Source organism: Desmodus rotundus, chromosome 11, assembly GCF_022682495.2.
Source record: "Desmodus rotundus isolate HL8 chromosome 11, HLdesRot8A.1, whole genome shotgun sequence".
Classification (NCBI taxonomy): domain Eukaryota; kingdom Metazoa; phylum Chordata; class Mammalia; order Chiroptera; family Phyllostomidae; genus Desmodus; species Desmodus rotundus.
Genome location: NC_071397.1, coordinates 59554893 through 59568356, shown reverse-complemented (window position 1 = coordinate 59568356; position 13464 = coordinate 59554893). Strand labels below are relative to the sequence as shown.

General features: G+C 36.7%; 1 protein-coding gene across 3 annotated transcripts in view; it reads left to right on the top strand.

Annotated features, from left to right (window-relative positions):
- The window catches only part of ATG5 (autophagy related 5), a 119561-nt gene that overhangs the window by 46539 nt on the left and 59558 nt on the right, over positions 1–13464 (top strand). The gene's annotated exons all lie outside the window — the stretch shown is intronic.

Below are 13464 nucleotides of genomic sequence, written 5' to 3'. Positions count from 1 at the left end.
GGCAGCGTTCTGTCCTCTGCCCACTTACCAGAGGCCAGTAGCACACAACTCCCCAGTCTGGATCATGACATTAAAAATGTCTCTGGACATTGCCGAATATGCCCTCATGGCAGAATTACCCCATTGGAGAAGCCCTGCTCTGAAGAGAGGTAAGGTAGAGTTAACGGATAAAACTGCTTCTCCTTTAGAGTAGCGGTGACCACTTGTTGGATCCCCGAATTCTATCCTAGGCATTGCACATGAACTATTACTATCAGCCACAACAGCCTTGCCAGATATTTTTGAAAGTGTGAAGCTTGGGCCAGCCCATGTATAAAGTCTCTCATCTGTTTCACCAGCTCAGCCCTTGAGAACTGGTACGTTGGAAACTACATTCTTTAAAAAAAGAAATTTGGCATATAAACAAATTAAAGTTATTTTAACCAACTTTTTCTTATATGTAAACCTAGCCATAATTGTTTCTGGACAATGGGGATTATTTATTTTTGCTAAGGTGACTACTAAATGAGAAATGAATCAAGAGTATGCTACCATTTCAGTAAGACTATTTGTGCTTACATTTTTGAAGTAACAGGTGTCGTCTTTTCCTTGCTTCCTTTCCTCTCCCTCTCTGGCTTTCCTTGTGGCACTTGATCTGGTTTTGCATATGTTAATAATGGTCTGTCTCTCTTACCTCTCATTTAAATTTACCTAGTCTCTGACCCATTCCTTCATTATCGTTCTGGGGTCTGGATGGCCAGATAAACATTTTAGCTTGGCAGTCTGTAATTAACACTAGCCAGTGTGTGACCTATTCCCACTTACCTATTTCACGCACTTTTTAACAGATGTGGCAATTACTTCATTGAGAATTTCAGAATTTAAGCCTCTCCTCTCCCATCCTCCCACCCTATCTCTGGGACATTCTCTTTACTCCATCTCTGCCTAGACAGACCAGTCCTGATTAGTGGCTGTGAAAATGAGTTCTGGATGTCAGAATTCTCTGTATTAGTGATGTCTCTTCCTGAACCAAAGAAGTAAGTGCAATTCGATAATAGTGCTAATTTCGTATTATTCATTGCATGTTTCTTATTGCTTTAAAAACTATAGAAGATTCAGAAATTCTTTTATGTGAAAATCATATTTAAATATTAACATATGCCAGTGTTTTAATTAACATTCTGAGAGCTGCAAGGTTTTAATCCAAACACCAAAAAACCCATTTAAAAAAGTGAGTACAAAATAAATACATTCGTTCATCTGAGATGGAGCATGTTTAGTCAAGTTCTGATTTTTATCTTCCAAGTGGTTTTCTACTTAAGCATTTTTCCCCACAGGGTCTATTTAGGGTTCAGACTGTTCTTGATTCCCTGGCTTTTTTTTTTTTTTTTTAAACACCTAGCTTATTTCTATCATTAATGGTGGACAGGAATATCTCAGAAGTATTTTTAATTGGAGTTAATTTCCACAAAATATTTAATCAACAAGATTTCATTTTATTTCAGATTACCATAAGCCATACTCACAACTAAACTTCAAGATTCTGTGGCTCTTTTTCTCAATCTGTCTTCTTGTTTTTGTTAATACATGTCTTATATTTTCTCATAGACTTGAGGGGGAAAGCTTTACATTTAGAAGTTTTCCTCCCAATATTTTTATCTATCAAATTAATGATGTTATACTTAAAGAATGTTTCTATACACTCAAAAGAATACTGTGTGAGATTCAGACATTTGAGTTTTAAGTGAATAAGTTGAGAAATATGGGTAGAATCATTTCTAATTTTAATAACTGTATTTTTGTGTTTACTGTTAGAATTCTTGGAAATCCTGGTTATTTTTGTGCCTTATAGAATACATTATGTATATCACTTATCACTAAGAGCTACTGAATATGTTAAAAATAATATTTAACCCAAAATAAATTCATTATGGGAAGTTATAAAGTATAGTTTACAAAATATTCAGTGGGCTCTGTTTTTGAGGTATATGTATAATTTTAAGAATCAATTTTGTTTGGGCAATGAATGAGTTGTTAAAATAAATTAACACCTCAGGAGTCCTACTGGCTAAAATTCAACTATGATTTTTCAGTTTCATTCATCATTGTCCTTGTCTTCTTTTAAGAGGTAGTTCTTAATTGAGTGTTGTTTTCAATTGATTATCACAGTGCATTTTCCCTGGTTCTCGTCAAAGAATTATGACTTAGTGAACATGTTGAAGCAAATATTATTTCTGTAGCAGTGACTGCTAACTCTTCGGTTTTGTCATGTATAAATGCCAAAGAAGATGGAACTACTGTGGTCACTAGAAAATTACTTTTCTTCTTATCTTCTAAGTTTTTCTAACAGGGCCAGTAATCAAATTAACAGAGACAGATTAACAAGCGAAAATGTACAAAGTTTAGTCTATGAGTGCACAGTCGGGGTGCCATCTGAAAATGAGACCCCCAATTGCATGAGGCAGTGTGAAGTTTATATGCCATTATGGACAAAGGAGAAAGGAGGGTAGGGGTCTGAGATTTCAAAGAAATAGGCAATTTGCAGGTAGCTGAGGAAGAGGAGAACAAAGGTGGCAGTCAAATTCTTGCTGGCCAACGCAGAAACAGTGGGGCCCGGGAGCATCTAGCTACTAGGCCAGTGCCTGGAGCCTGCCTCTCTAATGGTATAAGGTGAATATGCTAAGTTTCCCTTTCTGGACCTGGCCTTTCCATCTGAGTCTCTTTGGTTGGAAAGGGAAGGAGTCAAGAGTTCTTTATGCATCTTTTGTTTCTTAAAAATCAGTTTAAAATTAATATCCCAAAAGGCAAAGTTTTGGGGTGGCAAAACTTTGGTTCCCTTCACTGTTACACCTGACGCTACCATGAATTTTGAAGTAAACTCTGGAATTTTTGATAATATGGACATTCCATTCATTAATGGTTCCCCAGATTCTTGTTAATCATAAGTTATTGAACTGACTCAACTTGGAGCTTTACCAAGCAAGTAGTGTTTTCATTTATAGAATTATTACTGAAAATTTTCTGTGATATGGTAGTGTCCCTAGAGTCTACTGGCTCAGTGAGCTCAGGCAAATATTTACTGCCTTTTGTCACATATAATGCACACTTTTTACCCAAATATTTGAGGAGAAAGTAAGGATGCACATTATACATGGGTAGTACTAATTCCATTTCTATGTAAATGTTTTTAATTCTTTTATTTATACTTAATGCGTTAAAAGTAGAACTCTAAAAAGCAGTAACGATACCTCTATGCAAAATAATACCCTGGAATATGATAATCTGTTTTGTTTCTAAATGTAAATAAATAAAAATTGAATTAAAAAATTAACACAAAAGATTTTTTTCCTGAAGGTTTGGCCAAAAACTTGGGTGTGCAGTATACACGGGAGTGCATTAGACACACCAAAATATGGGTATCTGCTGTGAACTGCAGTTTCCTCCTATGTAAAAATGCTGTGAAAACTACGTAAAACCCATACTGGGTTTTAAAAATGCCTAAATTCTGTTCAGGTATGTTATTGTTAATAAAAATGATCTGAGGTCCTCTTAAGTTAGAATCCACAACTTTTTACTGTAGCATGTTTTGTTTAGTACCACTTCTTTACCAGCCTAACCTTTAACATGCTTGTTAGCATCTGTCATTTAGTGACCTGCATTTGAGGAGATGGGGGCAGGGTGGGGAGAACTGGAACCATCAAGCACTACTAATATCAAGGTGAAGGACCAATTAGACCTGTTAAAACTTGTGATAATTTTATTTGTGTCAATTTGGCCTCCCCAGCTACATATTAAGTGAAGGAAAAAGCCTGCTGTGTGTTTTGTTTTGTTTGTTTTGTATTTTAATTCTTTAGACCTCTCAGTACTCAATTAAGTATGTAACAGGAGCATATTGTCGGATAGATTTAACTCTGTGTAGATCCTACAAAGTAAAAACTTGTTTGAGCACACTTTTCCTTCTGCCAGCTCTTTTACCCTTTCTTTTTTCTTCCTTGCCCAGAATTTTTATAATGGATATTTATAATATGGATATTTATAATTTTTATAACTGGGTATTTATAATATGAACTGTTTGCAAATTGGGAGCTTTTTAAAAAGAGACATTTTTCCTGTACCCACCATAGACAGGTTTGATGGAGTTGACATAGAACAGAATTGACCTGGAATTATATTACCCTTACTAAATTACTGTGGCGTCTCAGGCCTCGATGCGTTTGTATGCATTTTCTCAGTGATTCCTCAGGATTAGATAAACATGATCAACTTTGAAAATGAGGAAATAGCTCTCAGAGCTAAGCTAGTAAGAGGTGGGATCAGGATTTGAACCTAGATCTCTGATTCAAAAATGAGAGTATTTTTTTATCACATCTGCAGGTCATTAACTCTGGCTACATATTAGAGTCATCTTGAAGCTTCTCAAAGTACAGTTGCCAGGGAATCTGAAATAATTGGTCTAGAGTGGGAGCCTGACATTAGTATTTTTTTAAAGCTCCTCAAGGTGATCAAAGTGAGCACTAATGCTGAGAAAGGTTGCATTACTCCAGTGAGCACTGGTGCCCCCTGTCTTTTTAAAAGGATTTTGTTATTTGTCGATGAGTAATTGAGTAATTAATAGGATTCTCTCATCAGAAGCATGAGGGATTTGCATTGGAAAAGACAATATCCTGCATATTAAACCACAAAGAGACAGTGAATATAAAGGAATATCTATTTCTCTGTCTTTCAGAAATTAAAACAGATTTTTGTTTTCGTCTTATGACTTTGGAATGCTCTCTCAGTGAGTGAAAATGAGCTTGATTATTCCTTACATTTGTTTCTGGCTGACTGAATTAAGAAAGTGATAAACTGTAATTTAGCCTAAGAGGAAAAACATTTTCTCAATTTACAGTCAGTTTGAAAGGTAATAAATCAGATTATAGGTTATAAATCTATAGGTGATTTACACAGGAATACATTTAGTTAATTAGTCTTGGCCTGCCACTCTACTACAGCTCTGTAAATCTTTTTTTTGGCAAACAAGATACTTTATACAGATTGTCTTTCAGAGTAAGAGAAGACTGCAGTATAATTTGAGATTATTCTTTTTTTATTTTTAATAAGATGGGCACATAGAATAGCTGGGGTTTTGGGGGGTTTTTTTACATTGTGAAATTTTTGAATTCTGAATCTCTTATGTTGTTACTGGCTCAATTTCAAAATAAATTTGAAATAAACTTTTCTTAATTGGTTGGAATACAGTAATTGGATTCTGTCTACTTAAAAATAAAGTCAATTACTGGATTGGCTTGGAATACATTAAAGATGTAATTCGCAGTCACGGCTTATGGGCTTGTGATGTTGAAACTAAAATTTACAGCTTGCTTCTTTCACTACTTCATGACATTAGTTTTCTTTAAGTTTCCAGCAGTATTTTTTTTAACCATTTATAAAGTCACTAGTAGTGACTGGCTCCATTTGTAGACTGATGTATAAAGGTATAACAACGGAGCCTCTTCCTAGATTTACAAGAAAATCCTTTTTTTCTCCCGCTCTGCTGTTCCCTGATATTTTAAGACATGTTAAGAGAGCGAGGGGTTGAGAAGGAAGTGTTGGTAGATCTTAAAGGTAGTAGAAGTGGAACTCAGATCACACTGCCAAGACTGGAGGACACCCCAGATGTTGACTGAGATGTTTTTGGAACACCATTCCTGCCCCCACCGCTATTTCATGGTATGGCTGGAGATTAATGCCGTTGAAATTGATGAAAGGTAAATGGCAACTAAATTGTTCCCACAGAGTGAGAAAATAGGGCCTTATATGGTAGTTGAAAGGATTGGAGGAAGCAAGACGGCACCTGAAGGGAATTTGGTGTTCTTTGTAGAGAGTTGCAACTGGATTGTGTTATGGTTCTTATTCTCTCCACCATGTCTGTCAAAGGTTATTCAACTGCATTACTCCAGGAGGTGGGATTCACGTAGAATTTGATGTGAATGGTACAGACTCTCTGGCCCTGAGCCAGACTCAACACTCCAGCAATCCTGTGATGATGGGCTTTAGGCAGAAACACTTTCCCATACTTGTTTTTACCCTTTGCTTACCTTGAATCTAGAAGCTCAGTACCCTTCTCAGCCAGAGAGACAAGACACTCATGTAGTGCTTGCTTTGTGCCAGATACTATTGTAAGTATTTTGTATATGTTTACTCATTTATTCCTTCCATTTTACAGATGGGGAAATTGATGCACAAAGTTTAAAACTATCCTGCTTAAACTTATCCAGATGTTAAACCCTGAGGATGTCACTGCCAATCTGAGAGATACAAACAAACTCTTTTCATAAATATTGTTATATATATTGGGTGCATAAGTTCAAAGTTATGACTAGCTACATGTTTGTACTTACGTTAAGTCACAACATTTACGCTATCAGTTTGGTTATAACACGTGTTATAAGCCAAAGATGTGTTAGTTGCTATGCATCCAAAACAACTTGCTTGTCAAAGTAGTTTTGCAAGTGTGGTGAAAGTGTTTATGCCTTGAGCACAGCAACCCTGTCTGCGATGTCTGTTACAAACGTTTTGCAAAGCCAGTTATTGAAGATGCTTATTAATGTTAAAGACATTTTTGGTTGTATTTTTTAGCAATATCTGTGTTTCCATTATTTGAAAAGAAAAATTTGCATTATTTGTTTTCATATTTCTTTGTTTAATAATTTCTAGACTAACTGAAAATAAATTAAAAAACATGTATTTTATTATATAAATATGCAAATTTGCAGGGGGGTTTTCTTTTTGTTTTTTGCACTTCAGCACATATTAGTAATGAATGTATCTTGTATACACGCAACCTACGCTCTGATTTTTTCGACTCCAACCTCTGCAAGGTAAACGGCAAAGTTAGCCAGCCAACTCAGACAGTGGGGCTCTAGGGTGTCTGCTTTTCCACTGTGCTATGCTACGTTTGGGGTTTCTTCTTTTTGTTTTTTTCATTTGCCTAAATCAGTTGTTCTTTTAGTTATTTAGTCATTTAACAAAAGTTCATTGAGCATGTACTTTGTGCCAGGAACTTTATAGGGCTGAAAACAAATACCTAGCCTTTATGGAACTTATATTCTAGTTTGGGGAGAGAGAGAGCTAATAATTAAACAATAGGGTAATTTCAAATAATGATAAGTGTTTAGAAGAAAATAGAATAACGCTTTACCTGGAATTATGAGGGAAGTCTCTGAGGAGGTGACACTTTTTTGAGACTTGAATGGTGAGAAAAAGCTGCTATATGATGACTAGAAAAATAGGGGACTTCAAGCTACTGAAATTGTGATAGGGCGATGAGCTCAATGTGTTCTAGGGACAGAAAAGAAAAACAGGGTAACATGGAGCTTAGTAAGTAAGCAGATTGGCAGGCAGTGAGGCCTGAGACGAATGCAGGAAACACTGCATTCCAGGAGGGGGAGGGGCTGCCGAAAAGAACCTGCTTCCTGGGACGGAAATGTGTTACTACTGACATTGTGGTTACTTGCACACAAAGTTTGGGCAGGGAACAGTTTGCCCCATTTGCAGGCAATAAGGAGGTGCAGTAGATTGTTTTTTAAAATAATGATTCTAGTACTAAACTTAAAATAACCATATTATTAAAGTACATCATAATGCATTGTTCCTTATCACCCATTAGAAAAATGATTGGAAGTGTATTCATTAATGGTACATTTCAGTTGTGTTTAAAGGCACATTCTGGATGGTGTGTAGCAGAGATAGAGATCAATTGGGAGGCAGTACAGTGGTTCAGTTGAGAGACGAAAGTTGTAGCGGTGAATACAGAGAGAATTAATTGCACTCTAAGTATATATGTTGATTACTCTCCATGACGTCCATATTCCAGACTTGTAGCACTTCTTCTGTAGGGCAAAGGAGTAAATAAATGTCTTTTTCTGAGACAGTGATAGTCCAGGTCAGTCTTCCTGGGTTGCAGGTTTCATGGCTCTTTTGATTCAAACAACCAGTTCCCCAGGGTGCAGTCCTTCTCCAAGATGATTGTTTATGAACAGGATGTCGGTACTAGCCTTCTCCAGGACTGGCACTCCTCTTGGCCTTAGTGTAGAGGCCCTCACACTGATCCTGCCTACTTCTGTCTTCATGATGAATTTTCAGGGGCCCTTGAAGCCTCTCAAGGCTTCCTTGCTTTGGTTAGGGTGTTCCCACAGATACATCTCTGTAACCTCATACCTGAAACAGGACGCAGAAATGTATGAGTGCAGTTCTGTTGAGCAGCATCCGAGCACCAGTGGATGTGCTGTCATAAGAGAATACTTCCTGCCATGGTTCAGCCTCACTGTCCTGTTAACACAAGGTTCTGTTTATTTGATGTGACTTAGAAGACAAATGAGTTTCAAGATACAGGTCACCTTTTTAACACACCTGCGTTAGGCACCCTGCCAGTAATTGCTATTTCTTTTTTCCCTTCCTATTTTGCTTCTCAAAGATACTTAGCATATTACATATGAAGAAACTAATTCAAATAGGTCTGTAGTTGGATGTGCAGTCTGTTACATATTTTGAAAGCTTCAGGTCAAAATACTATATATATTACCCGACTACTTGTGGTGATTTGAATAATTTGATAAATGCAAATTTTGTGAAAAGTGGTTCCCTTCATTGTGACTTTCAACCCTTTGCTTTCCTCTTCAAAGCAAAGTTTAAAGTCTGTTTTTTATGTGCTGTCATGATCTGATGCTTACTCGGGGTGTTGTAAATCCATTCTTCCTGGCATCACAGACATTAACGGCAGGAAGTGAATGGTGTGTGCACGTGGGGGCCGTTTTACCCCTTTTCTGTAGTTGGAGAGTTGCAGCCAGTGACAGTGTTGTGGCTGAGTAGCAGTCACATAGATGTCCTCTGTGCCACCTGTACATTGTGTGTGTGTGTGGTGTGAGAATGTTAAAAATCCTTTTATCTTTAGGTCTTAACTCTCATAGAGCTCAATTGAAAGAATAGATACATCCTTTAAAATTGCCACTGTTTTCCTTCAGTTTTTCCCAGGTGAGGAACAAAGAATAACGTGTAATCAATCTTATTTCTTATATGCTTCTTAGGGAGATCATTGATTACAAATTTTTTCTGGATTTTTTTTTTAACTTCTAAGACCAATATCAAAGCTTAATCAACAGAGAGTGAGAAAAATTTGGTGTCCACCAGGGTTTTGAAGAATTCCCTTTTTAATATATATCTATTTTTAATTGACTTTTTATAGGACAGTCCTTCAATTTTGTGATCCTTGATCTGGTAGCCTTCCTAAATGAATGTCAAGTTTAAAAAACAGAAACCAACTCATTAGTCATATTATTAATAGGTCTGGCAAGAAGTATGTAAGTTATCTGCTTCCATTCTTTGAATACGTTAGGTTACTGATAGTTTTAATTTTCTCCTCCTCAGTTGCTTGTTTATTGTTTTAGAATTAGATCTAAATTAGTTTGAAAGTTGTTGAAGTTGATGTACATTTACCTACATTTATAGTTTAATGAACAGCTAAAACCATCATGCTTCCTTTACTTGTTAGTACTACTTTATGGCTAGTAACAAATAACCAATTTTACTACTTAACTATAAGTAAGAGCATAGTTTTAATTTTTAAAATATAAAATATTGCTTAGTAACAAGTCACTGTGTTCTTCATCCACTAGTATGTAGGAAGGTAGGAATATCTCGTTTTACTTTAATTATTGGCTAGGGGGTTGAAGAGATACTAATATTACAAAATTCAGTGTGAAAACATTTGGTTACACACTCAGATTCAATACTGATTTTCTTTGAATTCCTTTTATTTTTGTCTTTCTTGTTAATAACTTTGCCTTTAACAAGATTATTCTTGGCTGGAGTATTTTTTTGTACTGTTGAGAAAATGCCTAATTTTATATAAGAATATAATATTTGTATAAGAAGATTAAAAGCTAATATTAATTAATACAAATCTTTTATTATGTCATTCCTTTTAAACATAGTTGTTTCAGACTGGGTTCAGTCTAGAGATAGAAACCACACAGAGGGTTAAGCAGGGTAAGTTTTACATAATAAGTTATTAGACTCTGATAAAAGAGTGACAAAAATGTGATTGTGTATGGTACTCTATGGCCAAGAGACAAAGGTCACACTTACAAGGAGCCCCTTTCTAAGGCTGGGTTTAGAACTTGTTGGAGAAGGTCAAGTTCGCCTCACTGGGTTAGTAGGAACATTTACTGTTTTACCCTGATTAGAGCTGGTCCGTCGTCACTGGGCAATGAGGACAATGTGGAGTGCAGGCCACCAGTAACAGATGTCCTGGGTGTGCAGAGTGAGTGGGAGCTCTGTGGGAAACCACAGTCAGGCCACCCCTGTGGGTCTCTGTAGGAAAACCGGTTGCTGAAAGGGGCAGGGGACCTTCAGTGTGCCTGTGCAGTCAGGAACCCCGTTCTCCTGCAGTGTCCTTTCAGCACCTTACCCTGAGAAAGCTTGACGTGCTTGTCACAGTAGAGGTGCTCAAAGAAATTGTAGCAGTGCACATATTAAAGGGTGACTTTGGAATTGAGTCATTAAATTGATCATGGGCACAATAATGTTCCTTTTTCCAGGGTTTGTTTGTTTCTTTCTTTTTGGCCACGTGGGTATGCAAAAACTTTTACTAATAACCTTTCTGTACTTTTTATTGTATGTTTGTATTCGCTTTCCTTCCTTTAGCCCTGTTGACATTGTGAGTCAGATAATTCTTGGTTGTGTGGAGCTGTCCTGTGCATTGTGTGGTGTTCAGCAGCATCCCTGCCCTGTCCCCACTAGATGCTAGTAACATACACGTATGTAATTGTGACACCCAAAAATGTCTCCAGACCTACTGGGGAGCAAAATCTTACCTGCTGAAGAACCACTGCTTTAGCCCATGTTTTCTTTTCTTCTTCCCTGTTAGAAACAGTGTGAGTCTTTCATTTTATGAAGTTTTTCTTGTGGTTTTTAACAAGTTCTATTTTAAGAAAAGAGTGTGTCTTAAATAAGTATAGACTTTTATTTTTATAAGAGACATTAGAAGCTATTTAATCTAATGCTTTGGTTTCATCCATGAGTGAATTAGGGTAGACTTTTCGATTGATTTGTTCCTGAACACCACCTATGTAGTTGCAGACCTAGGAATAGAACCCAGAACTTTTTTTTTTTAAGATTTTATTTATTTATTTTTAGAGAGAGGGGAAGGGAAGGAGAAAGAGGAGAGAAACATCAGTGTGTGGTTGCCTCTCACATATCCCCCACTGGGGACCTGGCCCACAACCCAGGCATGTGCCCTGGCTGGAAATTGAACCAGCGACCCTTTGTTTCACAGGCCAGTGATCCCAGAACTTTCAATGAAAAATTCAACACATAATATTCTGTTATTCATTCTCTGAGTCAAGAGTATATATTATGGGTGCATTGTGGGTAGGTGCTAGAGATCATTAATGATGAGGCAGTGAGTAAAAAAGCATTGAAAGAATAATTGATTCATATATGAAAGAGCTGTGGTCAGAGGGGCTCCTCTTAACATTAAGATGCAGTTTTGTGGTTCCAACTGTTGAAACGGTTGTGGACTTTGAATCAGAAGACCAAGAGTCTGGTCTTGGTTCTGTATTAAATTCGAAACAACCTGGACCTTAGTTGTCATTTGTGAAATTTTACTGAACTAACTGGATTCTAAATTCCCTGTCATACTGGTCTTAGTGTAGTGTCAGCCTTTTTCCCAGATTGGAGTCGAGGATGAGAGTAGAGAGAGAAGGCCTAGAGCCTGTCACAGTCTTCTAGGGCAGGGGTATAAGAAGAAACAAACTTTATTTGATGTAATTTTGATGGCCTAAGGGGAATGGATAGCTTGCCAGGTAATTGGATTGAGGCAAATCTAGTATTGTAGTAGCGAATGTGCCTTAATACCAAACTGATCTGAAATTCTGGAGCTGTTATGTGCTGTGCAGAGATTTGATGCTGAGAAAAAAATAATTTATTGTGATGTAGAATTCTGGGTAAGTTAAGCAGTTAAAAAACGATGCATAGAATGGGGAAAAATATTTGCTTATCCTTTATCAGATAAAGGATTTGTATTCAGAATACATAAGGAACTCTAATATACAACAATTAAAAAAATTAAAAATTAGACAAAAGATTTGATAGACACTGCTCCAAAGAAGATATATAAATGGCCAGTAACCAAATGGAAAGATGCTCTGTATAATTAATCCTTAGGGAAATGAAATCAAAACCATAAGGAGATACCACGTAGCACCCACTAGGGATGACTATAATAGAAAAGATGGGCAATAACAAGTGTTGGCATGGATGTGGACAAATTGGAACATTTATACATTTCTGATGGGAATGTAAATTGGTGCTGTCTCTTTGAAAAACAGTTTGGCAATTCCTCAAGACATAATTACCATATGGCAGTTAAACAGTTACCATCTAACTCAGCAGTTCCACTCCTAGGTATATATATAAGGAAATTGAAAATGTGCATCTACACAAGAACTTGTACAGAATGTTCATAGTAACCAACAAGTGGAAACAACCCAAATGTTCCATGAACTGATAAATGGGTAAAACATAGTGTGATATCTGCATACAATTAAATATTATTTGGCCATAAAAAGTAATGAAGTTCTGACACATTCTCCAGCATGAATGAACCTTGGAAATACAGTCAGAGAGAGAGAGAGAGAGAGAGAGAGATGCAAAAGGCCACATCCTATATGATTCCATTTATGTGAAATTTCTGGAGTAGAGTTGAGATTAGTGATTTCCAGAGGATGGAGAAAGGGGAAAGGAAATAACTATTAATGGGTACAGATTTCTTTTGAGAATGACAAATATTTTCTGAAATTAGATGTTAGCAATGGTTGCTCAACTCTGAATGTACTAAAAAAAACACCAAGTTGTACACTTTAAAAGGATGAATTTTATGTTATGTGAATTATATCTTAGTAAAGTGGGTTTTTTTCTGCTTCTAATTTTTTATTTTTAAAATTTCTTTTTATTGTTGTTCAGTTATAGTTGTCTCCTTCCCCCCATTACTCTCCCCTGCTCTACCCACTCCCACCTTCCACTTTCAGTCCTCCTGCTACCCCCCCATTTCTCCCATCCCCCACTCCACCCCCATTGCCTTTGAGAGAGCAAAATTGAACCAGAGACATGGAAATAAGGAACAAAGTGACAGTGAGCAAAGGGGTGGGGGAAGAGGAGTAACAGGAGAAAGAAGAGGAAGGGTCAAGTCAAGGAACATGGACAAAGGACCCATAGATGAAGTAAAGCGGGTTTTTTTAAAAAAATTGAACCTGAAAATTTTTAAATGGTATTGTTTAATTTCTTTCAAAGCATTTCCCATAATTTTATCAGTTTTTTTTTTTTTCTGTTTCATGTTTACTGTGTTTGGTACTTGGACTTTGTTTCTTTAACCAAGTTCTGATTAGAATTTAGGTCACTCGAAGCTGTTGCCTTTGTACTTTAGGCAGTAGGAGTACAACAAAGACT